Source organism: Psittacula echo, assembly GCF_963264785.1.
Source record: "Psittacula echo genome assembly, chromosome: Z".
NCBI classification, from domain to species: Eukaryota; Metazoa; Chordata; class Aves; order Psittaciformes; family Psittacidae; genus Psittacula; species Psittacula echo.
Window position 1 is genome coordinate 19,634,326 of NC_137742.1, and position 16,396 is coordinate 19,650,721.

At 36.6% G+C, this 16,396-nt stretch overlaps 1 protein-coding gene across 3 annotated transcripts in view; it reads right to left on the minus strand.

Annotated features, from left to right (window-relative positions):
* ARL15 (ARF like GTPase 15) overlaps positions 1 to 16,396 on the minus strand; it is a gene marked incomplete at both ends in the record, with an annotated part of 216,528 nt that overhangs the window by 84,435 nt on the left and 115,697 nt on the right. The gene's annotated exons all lie outside the window — the stretch shown is intronic.

Genomic DNA, 16,396 nt, shown 5'->3' on the forward strand with positions numbered 1-16,396 from the left:
GTTTCAAAGCATCTTCTTTTTGCCAAGGTCAATAAGAGCAACACTCCAAGGCTTTTAAAAGAGAGTCTATCCTGGGGTTTTTTTATGTTTTTAACTAAAAGGCCAGGCCAAATATTTTTGATGGGAGAATAAAAGCAGGAAAACAAGCTGGAACAAGCTACTTTTTAGGGGATGACTGATGGGGTGGGGGAGGGGGAGAAGAAAAGTTTCAAACCATCCTTAAACAAACATGTCAATAGGTTATTTTCGTGCAAGTTATTTAAGAAAACAAACCCAAACAAACAAAAAAACAACTCAACCTGTTCTCATTACACTTACAAGGTGAGTCTCACACACAGCGCAAGGCTTTTGATACGGGTCTGATCACCGGCATCTCATGCTGCAGCCATCTCCTTGTCAAGGGCACCTGTGGGATCAACTCTTCTTCACCCAGCTGCTTATTGCCACAACATGTGCAGGAGTTTAATTGTCTCCGAGATACTGACATCAGGATCTCATCATAAACCAGCCAAACAATTTCAAAAGTCCAGTTTCAAATAAAAGCCCAACGAACCACAGGTAAAAGGGATGCATATTCACAAGTGACTGTGCCCCATGGCAACAGCAGCATGTACGCAGACTGTGCAAACTTCTCGTCAACACATTTTCTCTTACCTGGATAACTACAGCATTGTGCTGTCTTCACTTGCCCATCCTGACACTACACAGTCTTCTCATGCAAACATCCTGAAGCCAAAATCCTACTCCCAGACCAAACAAAGGCCTTAAATCTAAGACCTGTTATTTCCAGTTTTCTACAGTTTTGTCCATTCTCATCAGTTTGAAGGCACAACTCTTGGCAGTAAAGATGCAGCTTGTCATCTAGCATACCTTTCACCAAAATAAAACTAAAAAAGGTGGGGCACAGGGGCTGTATGTTCTTCCAGTAGTTTTTGCTGTAAGGGTGACCGAAAATGGTGGAGAAGAGTGGTAGCTCTCCCTGGGAACTCCAGACATGATCCCAGAATACTGCTTCTGGGTATTTCTGTGGAAGAGCTAAAAATCTAAATGTCTTTGGGGTTCTCCTTCTTTAAAAGTTACTATTTATCTGCATATTCAGAAAGGCCTTGCTCCCATTGTGCCATGTCTGGGGCAGGGCAGGGCAGAGCTGCAACGCAGGGTGCCCCAGTCAGGCCATTACATGTTTGGCTCTGCATACATAAGAAGCAAACCACACTAGGACAATACAACAGGAAAAAACCATGAAATCCTCTAAGCTAGTGTCATGGTTTAAGCCATAGTGAAACAATCAACTGCAACAGATCTTTCAGTACTATTCAGGAACGTGTATTTTAACAGCACCCAGAAACCATGCATATGCTGTGAAGACATCTTTAGACAGACTGAAATTTCTCTTTCCAAGCAGTATGGGCCAGAAATACAGTTACTTGACTGTGTTCTGCAGACTCCTCATAGAGTTTCTCAAAGTACCACAAATGTGTCATATGGTCAATTATTCTCCTTAAGTGTGATCACTACAAAAGAGATTCAGGAGTAAATATACTCTCCAGCTTGTGACCTTGAAATCTATAAATTCTAACATTTCATGTAAGAGCTACTCAGTAACAATAGCTGTATGGGCTTTTAATCTGAAATGCTCCATTCTCAGAAGGACTGAGCCTTGAACATGGACTGTTCTAGTTCAATTTGTCCTGGAATTTATTTAAATCAGCATGTTCTTATTCAAAGCTTCCCCCCTTTTTTTTTTTCCCTGACAATTTTGCTAAAGCATGCAGGATTTTCCATTTTACACTAAGCATTTTAAAAAGGCACTTTAGAACTTATTTCTAAAATTCACTTGACAGTTTTTACAATGTATACAAATACATCTTAATAACTGAAATTGAGACCTCACTTCAGAAGTGCCGCAAAATAAATAGTTTCAGTTATTATATAGGTTGTTCTGTTTCTGGATGCTGAAACAGACCGATCACTGAATTCCCAAAACAACAGCTGAATGCATTCATCATGCTTTTAAAAGGACTCCACCCTCATAATTATGCCAAGTGTAAAATACTTTCAAGTTGCCTGCAAAATGCAGGGGGAGGTTTGAGATTTTTGTAGCAGTTTCTGTATAAACTGAGGGATTTACCAAATGTTATTTCATGCTATTATTTAGTATAAATTCTTTTGTAGTAACAATAGAACTGCTTTTCTTATTTAAATGGTAGCTTGAAACAGTAAATACATTGGAAAAATGGTCAACAACTAAAATGTTATCTTAGCAACTCCGTGATGCTGTGTTTTTTCAGCCTAAACCAGGACATCTACCAGAACAAACTTATGTATATCTAAAAGAGGGTACCACCATTTGTGAGGAAACAAAGGTACAAAAACAGGCATCCATACAAGTTGTAGATGTACTTTCCTTGTTTGGAAAGACACTGGATTATCCAACATATTTCATAAAGCTTGGCGTAACCTACATATACCATAACACTATTTATTTAGCCATTACAAAGCCTGTCTACCATCTTCTCTTTGCTTTCCTTTTTTAGGCAGAACTGAATGCAGCTCAGTGACACTGTGATAAACTTTAGTAAGAAACATATCATTTCATGCAGAAGTATTTATTAAGATAAAGCTTGAAGTCTGGATTTTTTTAGTACAAAGTTACATATGAAGCACTGACTTCATTTAAATGACAGACTTGAGATAGCAAGTAGAGAAAAAGCATTAGCCTGGATACATCATAAACATCCTGAAAATTATAACATGTTAAATGATTGTAAAGGACAGTGCTTGTCAAGGCTAAAACTGAACTGATGTTAAGTTGTTCCATTGGAAATTGATGCTGATGGCCTTACAACTATAATTAAAAAAAAAATCATCAATACAGGTATTATTGCATGTATAATATGTATAAAAACATTTTTTCCAGCTGAGTCAAGTTTAAGAGTTCGTTGTCTGTGGCAGAAATATACAAGCTCATTCAAAAATTTGGCTAAATAGAAATAATAATTACATATAAACAAAGAGTTTCTAAATAGATACTAGGAAACTAGCACTCTCAGACACTGGAGAAGAAACTCTTACCCAATACAGTATTTACTTCTTTACTAAGTTGCAGTCAAACTGCAGATAAAAATATTCTCCCAGGTCATCAGACAGCATGAGATGCAATAGTGAAATAGAAAAGAATGGTCCAAATCTGACAGAGGACGGAACCCATCCTCTGTTCTTCCCTTTTTCCAGAGAGCTGAGGTGTCAGAGAAACACTAGTACGACTAGAAGATACAACCCATTCTTTTATGGCTTAAAATCAATAATCATATGATAGCAGATCAGAGTCACATCAGTTTGCTGCAAAATGTCTTCCAAACCACAGTGAAATAATTTAGCAATCTTTGTAAAACTATCAGAATGATACAGCAGGTGTCTGCCATTAATAAAACAGAGAATATCAGGCAGTGAAATCTTTACTGCATTTCAAATTAGTTTGAGATTTAAAGTAAAATTATGGAACTTTGACTTGGATACATTAAAAAACTATGATCCCTGGGAAAAAAAATCAGAATGGGATTTACTCACACTTTGAATAAACATTTTTGATTTTATGGGATATTTGACTATCATATGCAAGAGAGACATTATGTCAAAAAGGTGAAGACCAAGTTATATTATTAAATAGTAATTTCTGGCAAAAAGTGATGAGGGAGAATTGGAGAAGAGGGGTAACTCTAAGCATTCCCTGCATCTAATTGTTCCCAGCAACTAAGTAGAAAATTTAAGCCTTCACACAAAAGACAGTTCTGACTGCCCTTTTTCCTTCTAATTTTCAGTGACAGGAATCTGAAGATGACCAAATATACTCCAAGACTAAAGTACAGGGATTAACTTGTTACATTTAGACGTATATTCTATGATACTCAGCACATCCCTTGCTGAGTAATGTAATTCTCCCTGTCATAACTTTGAAAGACTTTAAAATGCTCACCCTATGATTTTCCTCATTATATATTATATATATATTATTTCCTCATTCCTTCATCATTTTTGTTCAAGCAAGATTTTCTGCAAAATTTCCTTTTTCTATCTCCTGAAGACTCTTCAGAGTCAAAACCCTACCTTTTAATAAAATATTCTCATTGGTGGTGATAAGGTTTTCTGGTATCAGAAAAAGGAGGAATTTCAGGGTGGTGGAATAAACTATGGTAATCTACATATTTACCTCCCTATATTATTCTTAATGAAGGCAGAAGAGCTTTTTCAAGTGTGATTTTACCACAGCTACATGGGGCTGGGGAGCTGTGGTGCTGAAGCAGAATGCCAGCCTCAGCTAGCATTTACCACAGATCCTCAACAAGTTTTCTTTAGGCAAGCCCATAAAGTGTGTCATGACATCTCTTCTTCCCCTTATCCCAGCCAGCTTCTCAGCTTTCCACCCCATTTTCAAGTGAATAGTATTCAGTTCCCTCACAGAACTACTGGCATTCATTTTTATCTGTATTTTGGAAACACCAAATAAATAAAAGGCGATAAAAATGTGTCCAAACAGCTACAGCAAAGTACTCTGAAGAACTCCTTTTTTTTTGTGCCACCTTCCCAATGCAATACAATTCTTACAATAAGATTCGAGTACTTCTGTTCTAATGTTAAAGGCTGTAATTCTTGAGCTTTATACCATTTCTCTTCTAATCCCTTCAGTATCATTTGAGAGAATAATCACAGAACCATAGTGTCACAGAACGGTTTGGTTTGGAAAGGACCTTAAGATAATCTAGTTCCAGTCCCCCTGCCATGGGCAGGGACACCTCTCACTGAACCAAGACCAGTACAACTTGGCCTTGAATACTGCCACAAAATGATTATAGTAACACATACACAAGTTTATTCCCATTGTTTAATGCCACCACTACTAATTTCAGTCACCATACACATCAGAACAACGCCTTCCCTTCCTTAATATTCTTCAATAATGTATAGACAGCTGCTTCCTTCTTAGTCTACATGTACCTAAGCTGTATATATTAAACCCTGCTATTCATTCCTCACAAATTGGTCCCAGCATCCTCTCTAAAGTGGGGTCAATTTGTATGCAAGAATGCAGGCAGTTATTGTCCCGGCACTGAGATGTTTGAAATTGTCTGGGCAAGACATGCAAGGTGATCTTGAGCACTGTTGCATATGATTATACTTCATTCTTGGGTAGGTCAGCGAGGTTTCACTTCCCAAGTGAGATTTATTGGCAGCTATTACCAGGATTTTTTAATTCTTTCTGAAGGCTTCAATTACATATGCCTTGTGCTTATTCCTCCCAGGTTTTTTAGAAGTTATGGACATGTTCCCAGAAGTTCATTAGCTCATTCATTAGCTCATTCATTAGCAGTAGCAGCACTATATTTAAAAGAACCTGTTAATAAATTGCATATCTCCAACTTAAAAATTTAGTACTATAACCCCTGACTCTCTTGGAGAAACATACAATGACACAGGTGATATCCACATATTTTCATATGCTGTTACAAACAAGCCTTTCTGCAGCGTTGGACACTTCCAGGAATTTTCTTCAAAACTTGAGACAACTGTTGTTGTACATTAAAAAGCCATATCTATTACTAACATAAATGTTTTTAACAGGGTGCACTTCCATTAGTCAGATGATAACCAACTCCATGATTGAACCCTTTACATCTTTGACAATTGCCAATTCTGAAGGCAGTTTATTCTTGGGAGCCAATATTTTCACTAAGAAAGGACCAATACGTAAAAGCAAGTGACAAGTAGTACAATTGACTCTGCAGTAGGAATGACTCAAGTATACATGTTATTCCTCACTCCTATATCCTCCTTAAGCTGGTCATTTTCTTCCCTTGTCAGTTTATACTTCCTCTCCTGGACAGCTTTCAACTATGTGACAATGAAGAAATCAAACACCAAAATAGCAGCAGCTACATATCCTCTGCATGACAGTGTAATTTCTTCTGCCTTAAGGCAGTGTCTAGCACTGAAATCATAGCCTGTTTACTTCTAACTGGTGCTGTATTACACCAAAGACTTAACTCTTGCTTATATAAAACTTGCATAAAGACCAATTTACTCACAATGGTCCTATTTAAAGTCCAAGCCAGCAGTACCATTTACAGCCAAGGCAGTGACAGTAGTTGGACAGAACCCTAGTTCTCATGCAAAGGTACAGTGGAGCTCAAGCACTCCTGCTACTTGCATTCCTATAAATAGGAAGCAAGAAAGCATATATCCATGCACATTCATTCTTTTTGGTTTAGAACCTGCTTAGAATGGCCACAAGTTTAACGTTTTAAAAGAAATTATCTTCAAGACTTTTAAAAATAGTTCTCATACCTGAAGTCTAATGTATTTGAAACAGATCTTTCACAGGTGAATTAAAAAGTAAATATTGGTATGTCTCATAAATCTGTATTTCTATGCTCATCTGAATTAAGATGCATGAATTCTGGTAATGATATAGAACCGAAGGGGTAAAACTTGAACTAAAATAAGCAAACGAAAATGCAGCAATAGACACTGTGACTTCCAAAAAAGGAAGAAAATGAAATTAGATACATACACTTTATCAGCACCTGCAGAATCGCAAGTCAGAATCAGAGTTGAGAGGACAACAGCATTCATGCAAAAGTCATGTAGGTTTCAAGAGCAGCACTCTATATGCACTACTGCCTATACAATTCAGCACATACAAGCAGTTTCACCCATGCCCATGGAGCCTTCTGTTGTATGACGAGATTAAGCTGCTAGTGGCTACCTGTTCACTGCCACCAAGAATGGAAGAGTTTCACACAGTAATTGCTTAGACAAAAAGGTTCCTTTACAACAAACTTTTCAGACAATTAAACATGTTCATGAATATATTCCACAGAACTGAGGCCAGCTGGTACAAAATGACATGTGCCTAGTGTGGTAAATTCTCCTAGTTTGCAAAACAGAGTGGCCTCACAGAAACTGCCTTTTGGGAATGATCCCTGGAACACCGACTTCCAAACAGTGTCCAGGAATTAGCTCACTGGTTTTGGCATCAAGTTAATCAGGATATTTTTCTGTAAAACTTTTAGTTTGGACATAACTAAGGAAATTCAGAATGCTCTCAGGTCCACTCTGCATCTACACAGAGAGGAACTGCAATCCATCAAACCATCTTCAGCTGGTATAGGGGAAATAGTTCAACATCATGTTAAATAAAACAAGGCAAAATTGGAGTCCAAAGCTGAGGAAACAGATACTGCTTTGTTACTGCAGTGAGAAGACAGGTAAGGAACAGCATATTAAAAACTGTTTGTATCTCTCAGCAGAGGGTCTAGTTAAAAACTTAGTTTTCCATCCATACAATGCAGAGAGGCAAAGAAACGACCCTATCCCTGTATTCATAACCTAGATGATTACTCTGCTTAACATGGAGTAGGATATCCTTTTCTCTCAGCCTGGCAAACAGGTCTCAGAAACAAGCTGGGGACAAATGATGCTCAAGTCACCATCAGGAACAATTAGGAAATAAATCATGACCTTCATACTGTGAGTTCCAAGATCTGATGAAGCCACAGCCTTAGTGAAAAGTGCATCTCAAATCTTGGAACAAAAGGAAACACAGCCATGCCTGACTCACATAAAGCATGCGTTTTACAAAACCACGATTTTGCTGGATGCGTTTCTCTGTCCTTCTGCATACAGTTTAGGTATGTAACTTGGGTCACATTCTATGACATTCATTAAGGCTGCACTATTTTCATCTGTAACACAATTTAAGACAAAGCACAGTTTAGGATAAAGCCAGAGTTTTCACATCTCTGCACAGTACAAGGTTGTCCACTATACTAGGAAATTCCACTGCCTTATTCTGGCAGATCTCTGTTTTGTCACTGGTTATAATCTTACACAAGCTAGCTTAATTAACTAACATAAACTCAATTTTCTCCAGTGAATTTTTGTGTGCTTGGAAGGCAAATTTCTGTAGCATATTTTAGCATGTAAAATTCTACAATGATGCAGTTTATCTGTAATAATTGATATGTTATAAATAATGACCAAAAAATCATTCTAACTACCAACCCTTATCTACAGTTATTCCATGCAAGTGTTTTGCTACTCTAGCCATCTTAATGAGCACTGCTTCCTCATATTAATTAACATAAAGTATCTCTTTTATATATTACAATAAAGATTATCTTTATATAATTATTTTTAAGATAAAGTTCACATCTCCTGTATAAGATGAATACACAACTTCTGTGTATTAAAGTTACCTTGAAGTAAGCACTGATTTTATGGCGTATTTGCAAGTCTCAGACTAACATAATATGAAATTTATCTTTTATTATACCTGAAAATTAGGACCAATTCCATAGCTAGCAATTGGGGCCGTCAATCCACCTTCTGTCAAGATGCTAAATGTTGAGAACTTAGGTTCAAAGGTCATTGCTACAAAGCAATTCAATTTTGTAAATTACATCATGACATTAAATAGATTTAAAAATAAAAGGTTTTAAAAATCAGAGTCCATTAAAATTGTTCTTACTCTCTAACTGTTCTGGAACAGCCTTCTCCTTTGACATCTGCAGTGAAAAAAAAAATCCTGAAAAAACCCCCTGAAACTCCAAGAATATCTCAAGTGGCCATCTCTAGTTTAACAAGTCAGTCTATTTTAGTTAAAGAATGAAGCAAGCCTGATCACACAGCCACTATCAAAAATTGTTTAACTTCAGAGCTGCAAGACTAACCTTCTTCTATCCAGCATTCACCAATTAAGCCCCTACGAAGAAGACACAGCTAGATTCACAGAAAATATCCATTTCAAATTACTAGGTCACAGAAAGCAAACACCACATATCATCAGGAGTTTCCAGTAAAGTGACCTACAATCCTTCCCATTCATAACACTCAGTTTTCATCCTTATTAGTTTGTATTTTGGGGAAATACCTAAAAGCTTTAAATGAACCGAAGCATGTGTTTTACACCACAATGTCTATTTGGGATTAAGAGTATTCCAGTTTTCATTTTTGTCTTTCTGATCACTGAAATCTGACGCTTGAAAAACATGTTTATAGCTTTTTTTCTTAACATGATGTTATTCATTTATAGAACTTGGAATCTGTATTTTTATAAAATAAACAAATTATACAGCATAAAAATAATAACAATTTACTGAAACCTTAGCTTACAAAGTATTACTCTGTACATCTAGAACTGATAAAATGGAAAAATTACCAGTATATTGTCTGACATTATCAGAGATTTATCTCAAATATTATGGTGGTGGGGGAGCCAAGGGCTTTTGCAGTAAAAGATTATAAATTTCTGTGTTCCAAAAATGCTATTTTAATATAAATACACTATTTCAAGATTTCAATTTTTCTTTATATTAGAAAAGCTGATTTCAGTATTTAAACTGTGCATGACAGGGGTGCCACTCCTCAGGTTTTGCTCTGATTATTTTACATTATGTGCTGAAGTACAGCAATGGTGAAACAAGGTGGTGACACAATTCACACAAATTGTAAAATACCACCACAACAGAAGTTTCTATATTAAGACCATCTTATCCATGAGTCTTCCTTTTGCTGGGTCACAGGACTCAATAATTAACATCAAGGCCCTGACACTGAGTAAAGCCTCAGCTTTCATCTACTTCAGATGATCTCTTCAAAGCTTCATTATAAGATTTACTTGCACTAATTAACAGAGATCAGAGTCAATTAGCTATCTGCAGGCTGCCCATCACATCACAAGGCACTTATGTTTGCAGTGATGCTGCATGACAGAAAACTAGATCAATTAACGCGACACAACACTCGTTTTCTCCCCTAAATGTGCATCTCCAGATTTTGGTCACCTCTGTGCAAACATCATAAAGACTGCTAAACCCAGCACAAACCCAGTAGCGTTAAAACTCTTTAGAAGTAGAAATTACTCATTTTTCTAACCGTAATCACAACTTCCAAAAAACACCAAGAAAATTAGCAAAAAAAAAAAAAAAACCAAAAAAAACCCACAAAGAAAAAAACCCACCCAAACTTATCAGTGTTCTTTTAGCATTCCAAAACAAAGGATCTTCCTTCTAGCATAGCTACTTTTTTAACTCCAGAGGGCATTTAGAAGTAGTAAATAATAAAGTAATTAACGTTTTCACACTGCAGTCACCCTGCAATCTCTCTATAAATGCATTTTCATTTTCAAGCTAGGCTGGACAGTAGTAGCAAGCACGGTACCAAGCTCTGCATTCAGACCACAGAAGAGTTTCAATTCTCAAGTGACTACACTGTGAGTGCTGAGGCAACACTGCCATTCATCTGAAAGTTCTGAACTTTGCAGAATATTTGTTTCTTTGAATACAGTACAATCTTCTGTTCTCTATTAATTACAGCAACCAGTAGTAGAAATGATCTCTACATAATATGTATAAAACTAACAATATTAACTGAGTGGCTCCATCTTTCAGCTGAGCCGGGTTATGCGTAAACTAATGTGATCTTTTTTTTGCTCTACGAGAATATGCACAGAAATATAATCCCAAATTATGATAAATATTTCATGCTAATACATCACAATGACCATTATACAGGTTATCTCCAAGACCTATGTTGAAGGCAGACCTGAGCTTCCTTCGTGTGGGCTTCAACCACATAGAGCTAAGTCATAACTTCAGACCAAGAGCAGAGTAACTGCAGTGCTGTGCAGAGTACCAGGACAATCTGAGCTCTTGGCTGCATGACTCTTGGTCTGCCCAGAGTACAGTCAGTGTCTTCCTACAGGCGCCTGGAAAATACTGCGTACACATACTTTTCAAGGCCAGCTTTTACACATTATTTCTTGATTTGATATTATAAGACATCTTAACTTTTCTTTAGAGGGATACTGAAAACCGGTTACTGCATGAGACTTCTGAGTCTTTAGTCTTTTAATTTTCTTAGCTTTACATCATATGGAAATGAAACTACCTCACATTCTCCATTTTAAATGCCATCTCAAGTTCTCTTGTAAGTGGGGCACGCTGAAATTTTCAAACACCAAAATACATGAGATTTCACAAAACCACTGCTTTAACTAGTAAAGCTGAGCTTACAGAATATACCATGGATGCGAAAATCACGTGTATATATTTTTTAATTAATAAATTAAAAATTATTTCATGCTATTAATGTACATGCATATCAGAAAAGTATGCTAAATATGAATATTGCATTAATGTAGGCACACTTCTATATAAAAATTATAAATTAAACAATATTGATAATGATGAAGATTAAGTAAGGGATCACAGGGATCTAGCCAAAGCAAATGAAGGGCTACATGAGGTGAGATACCTCCAGTCACAATAACTGCACATGAATGGCTTCTGAAAGAGGAAGATCAACTACACATACAACTTACTAGGCTCTAAACCGCTCACCAGCCTCACAAATAGGACAGGGGCAGATCAGTAGGTACAGCCTGTCAGGCTGACCAAGTGCATACCTCCTCTCCTGCAGGAAATGGCAATCCCTGTTCCAGCTAAGAAAACTGAAGTAGTTTGCTCCCTTGACCTGATTATGATTGTAGGTTTTCCAGTCCGAGACACTTAGGAAGTATTACATTCATATACAAACATTTCCAATTTTGCCTCACTAACCAAGTCTTGTTCCAAGGCTGGATCATGTGGTTTTTAATGCAGATCATGCCTATACCTCTGTCCCTTCATTTCTTAGAATTAAGCTCAAAACAACTGGACAGCTCAATGAAGATTTCTGTCCTGGGAAGCAAGATTAAAGATATCTTAACTGAGAGAGATTTACAAATTAGAGATAAACATGTTTTTAAAAGAAAAAAAAAAAAAGGCTGAAAAGACCAAGACCATCTTAAAAAGGGGGAATATTTTATTTTTAAAACATAATAATCTAAAACTATAAAACTAAACATTTTCCACCCCTCAGCTTATTAAGGATTTCAAAAACTTAAAATATTTTATTAATTGCCTCCAAACCGGGTCAAGTCTTTTTCTTCAGAAAAATGAAATCTCAATCCACCTTGCACTAAAGATTCTGGGCTAGGAACTATTTCTTAAATATTTTTATTTGTGTTACCCATTTGGCTTATGTTTGTACTTGTGCACCATCTCCCTTTTCATGTTTACAGAAAAGCCAAGAACCCAAGAAATCACCCCCTAAACAAGACCAGGCTGTCTGAAGACCACCACGGCGTGGCAGAGAGGCAGCCAAAATTATCCCTGTTTCCAAGGCTTTGCAAGTCTTCTGGATAGCAAACAGCACTGCTTTGTCTTGCACTTTCTATTTTTATAAACACCCTCACAGTTAGCTTTAGGTACATTTTATCCAGTTTAACAGAAGTAACCATGATGCCAGGTATGGCTGTAAAACTAGACTACTTAATGTTCTCAGTCAAGGTTAGTAACTTCCAGTAGTGTTTTTCTTCACAGCCCACTCTTCCATCTTACTTTTCACAGTGATACAACTGAATCAAGGAAATGCCAATTAGAAACACTTGGGTTTTACAATACTGAAGATACAAGCGTTAGGTTTGTAAAGCTCTTTAGAAATTTGAACAGTTTGTAAAATATACTCAAAAAGATTGTATGTTTAGAGCTCAACAAGCCTGCTCACTGTACCTCAGGGAGAACTGCCACTCCCTGCCTTGATACACTGCATGTCCACAAAATCTCCACAAAATACACAATGCAATTTCTCTTGTCATTAGTTGAGTTTCCAGAAGCTTTACAAATTAAAAACTAACAAATCCCCCACAGTTAACCTCCCAACACCTAAGCCTCCAACAACATCCAAAACAACAACATCAAAAAAAATCCACAGAAAAATTTCTTGGCACCATTAAAAGGATATGCTTGGTTGAAAGCAATGGGATTTGAAAATATTGGGAAAATTAAGACTGTTAAATCTACTGACAGCAATGAACACTGCAAAATAAAAAAATTAAAAAAAAAAAAAAACCCAAACAAAAAAACCCAAAAAAACCCTTATTCTTAGAGATAAATAAGGTCTGGGATTTCTCTTGTGACTTCTGAGATATCCCCTCCTTAGTGACCTCTCCCTCACTCAAGAGAGGAAAGGAGAGAAGATTAAAAACAAGATGAATCACACGGCTAGACTGAAGTGATTCTGCCCCCAAAGTTTCTGGCTCAACTACAGAACCCTGAGCTTCCACCCATTAAATGCCTGACATGTATGCATGAACATGGGGTTTCTAAATTTGTGCCCAACCACTTGAAGTATCTCTGTTTGTCATTTGCTTCCTAATGCATCTTGAATAAGACAAAGCTGCTTTCAGAAAAGCGCACCCTTTCCAGTGCAGCAATAGAAGATGTTGGTGTCAAAGGTGATCAAGATCCACAGATTTCCTGTGTAAAGTGAGAATTCCACAAGAGCAGTATAAAGACCAAACTTGAAGACCAGCACAAATGTGTACATCACAGTGAGACAACTTGTTCTTTATGAAAGCATGGATCTTTTCACCACATGAAAATTCATGCTGGACTAACAAGTTTAGGCCTCTATTATAATCTTTATCTCCTTTAACTCTACGTAGATGAGGCCAGATTTTTCATGCAATGTTATTTGTACATATTTCAATCCTCTTGACACTTTCCTACTTCTCTAGAAGGATGTTGTTATCAAAACATCTGGATCTGTTCTTTTCTCTATAATCTAACCAGCAATATATTATCAGCTGTATATTCATCTCGCAATATTGTATATGTCTGCAGTTACACACACAGTATTTAAGGTGAGAGAGAAAAGTATACTGCTTATATTCTTTACACCTGACTGTGCTTTATGTTTCTCATGATGAAGAACAGGACCAGCAAAGTCTACACACATTGTAAAGGCCTGTTTAAAAACTACTCACCTCATGATCTAAACTACTTGCAATAACAGATTATCTGATTAAAGGCTCCTCTAACATAAGTAGATAAATTTATCTTGCCTACAGGCATAAATGAGAGTGCATCTGCAGACTTACAATAATGTTTATCTATTGGTCTCTTTCACAGCTCAATAACATACACTAAAGAAGCATTTTAATAAATTCATCTCCCTTTTGTACTTCAGAGGAGGGGGGAGAGAAGGAGAAAACACAGACATCTCCAGTTTTCATGTAAGCCAACAATTTAAAAGGGGTCTATTACAGTACACTTGGCTCCTGACGGAACTACTCGAGAACCTGTCATATGGCATGCCAAGTTCCTTTAAACTCTCTGAACAGGTTTATTATTACTGCTCCACAAAGTCTGCAACAAGTCTTGGCAGACCTACCACTCAACAAGAGGAACACTAGACCAGATGTGTTTAGAATCCAAAAGCACAAAGTTGCCATTTTCCATTTACAAGTCACCTTTAATCTTTTCAACTAATCTTTCAAACTGCAGTCAATCCAGGGTCTTGTCTACTTTAGCAAGATAGATAGATTGAAATGTAATGAGAGTTCAGTTGTCAGGCTAGCTCTTCACTGGCCAAAATCACTTTTCTAGTACATTAATTAGTCTTCTGGTAAATGTAACTGAACACAAAATAAAATTACTAAATTCTGTTGGACTTTAAAAAGTACAGTGCACAGATATATTGTATTTCAGTTGATGTTTGCTGCAGCACTGTCTGGAGGATGTATGTAAACATACATGCACACATCCATGTTAATTTTGAATCCTTTCTCTCCTCTCCTTTCCACTCCCTCCTTTCCTCTGCTTACCAGGAAACATATGGAACGACAAAACTATCATGGCAAAACTGGCCAGGATGTAAGTGATACTGACTAAATGATTAGTGATAAGAATCTGAAAATGCCACAATCATTAAGTTTCAGATGGTTGTGTAATATAATAATGTAGTAACACTTTTTTAAAAAAGAGTTTCTGGCTCCCAGAACTGAGTCAGAAACAGTTTAAGAAAGAAAATGGAAAACAAAGATTCTGGTGCATAATTCTGCAGCAAAAAATTACAGCTCTAGCAAATTCAGGACGTAAGTTATCAGAGCAAAAAAGTGTTGGTTTTTTTTTTCATAAAAGACATGTATGTCAGTGGCTTCTGGAAGCTTCTCAGAGGTTTATAAAACTATATAAGTATATATATAAGTATATATATATAAAACTTATATAAGCAATGGAAAACATTATGGTTTATGTATGTACAAATGCATTTCACTAAGTGCAAGCACCAAACTATATTTTGATTTACATTAGCATTTTCTAGAGAAAACACATACTTTCTTACCTGAGATTCTTTACGAAGATACTGTTCTCTTAGAAACTGAAGTGATCAAGTAACAAAGAGTACATTTTTGTAAATCATTATAAAGCTGAATGGAGATTAATAAAGGAGTGAATTAATCTCTGAAATATGTTGCCTGAATGAATATCACAGGTGACAGTGGGGTTTTTTGATGTATGTGGGGTTTTTTTAAATAAGGGGGCAGAAGGAGAAATTCACACCCATGGTTTTAGTAAGGATTTCAACAAAGGGTAAAACACCAGAATCAATGACAAAAAAAAAAAAAAAAAAAGGCACTGAAAATTCCAAGATAATTTCCTAACCCCACAGTATCTGAATTTCAAAAAATGTCAATTTAAACTACTGAAGAAAACTTACATTACAAGAAATACTTGTTGAAGTAAGTTTAAGTTTCCTTTCAGGTAAGGGAGAATAATACATGATGCAAATTTCTGGTTGGTTATGTAATACTGATATATTCCACAGTGCTTCACAGGTGCAAGAAGCTGCCCCTTCATCAGGAACATACACAATGTCTTCTGAAAATTTATTTGCCTGCATTTTGCCTGCTAGTTCTTCATTAGACAAGTAAACATGAAGTAACTTAAAAATTAGACAAAACTTGTATACTTCAGGAAACAGTTCAATACAATGATCAGTTCCCAGAAGCAGCTAAGAACACACCAGAGACCTTTGATTCTGGCATCTGGTTTGTTTGTTTTGAAAGGGCAGACAGCGTAGTAGAGTGGCTGTAGCACAGTTTAGTGAGAAGAGAAGTTCAAGCAGCATGGATCAATGTTAACCCATGATCAACAAGCATTTTTAACTAAGACACTAGCAACTTCAGAAGATTTTGCACTGTTGACCAACACCCAACAAACTTTCCCTAAGAAGCCTCCTGCCTTTCCTGCTTACCACCAGCAATTGCGTGAGGGTACTCTGATATACCATATCCACACAGCCTTGTATTTTTGGTAACTACAGCAGTATAATGCCTCAAAACACTGAATTAATATCTCCATTTAGACTGAATGCATTGGTCAGAGAGGCAAGTTGAAGTCTTGTAATTTAAACAGCAAAATTTATGACCTCGAAGCATGCTCTTACAAACTACAGAGCATCTTTCAATCATTTCAAAAAAGATGATTTCTAAGATGATAGCAAGAACTGT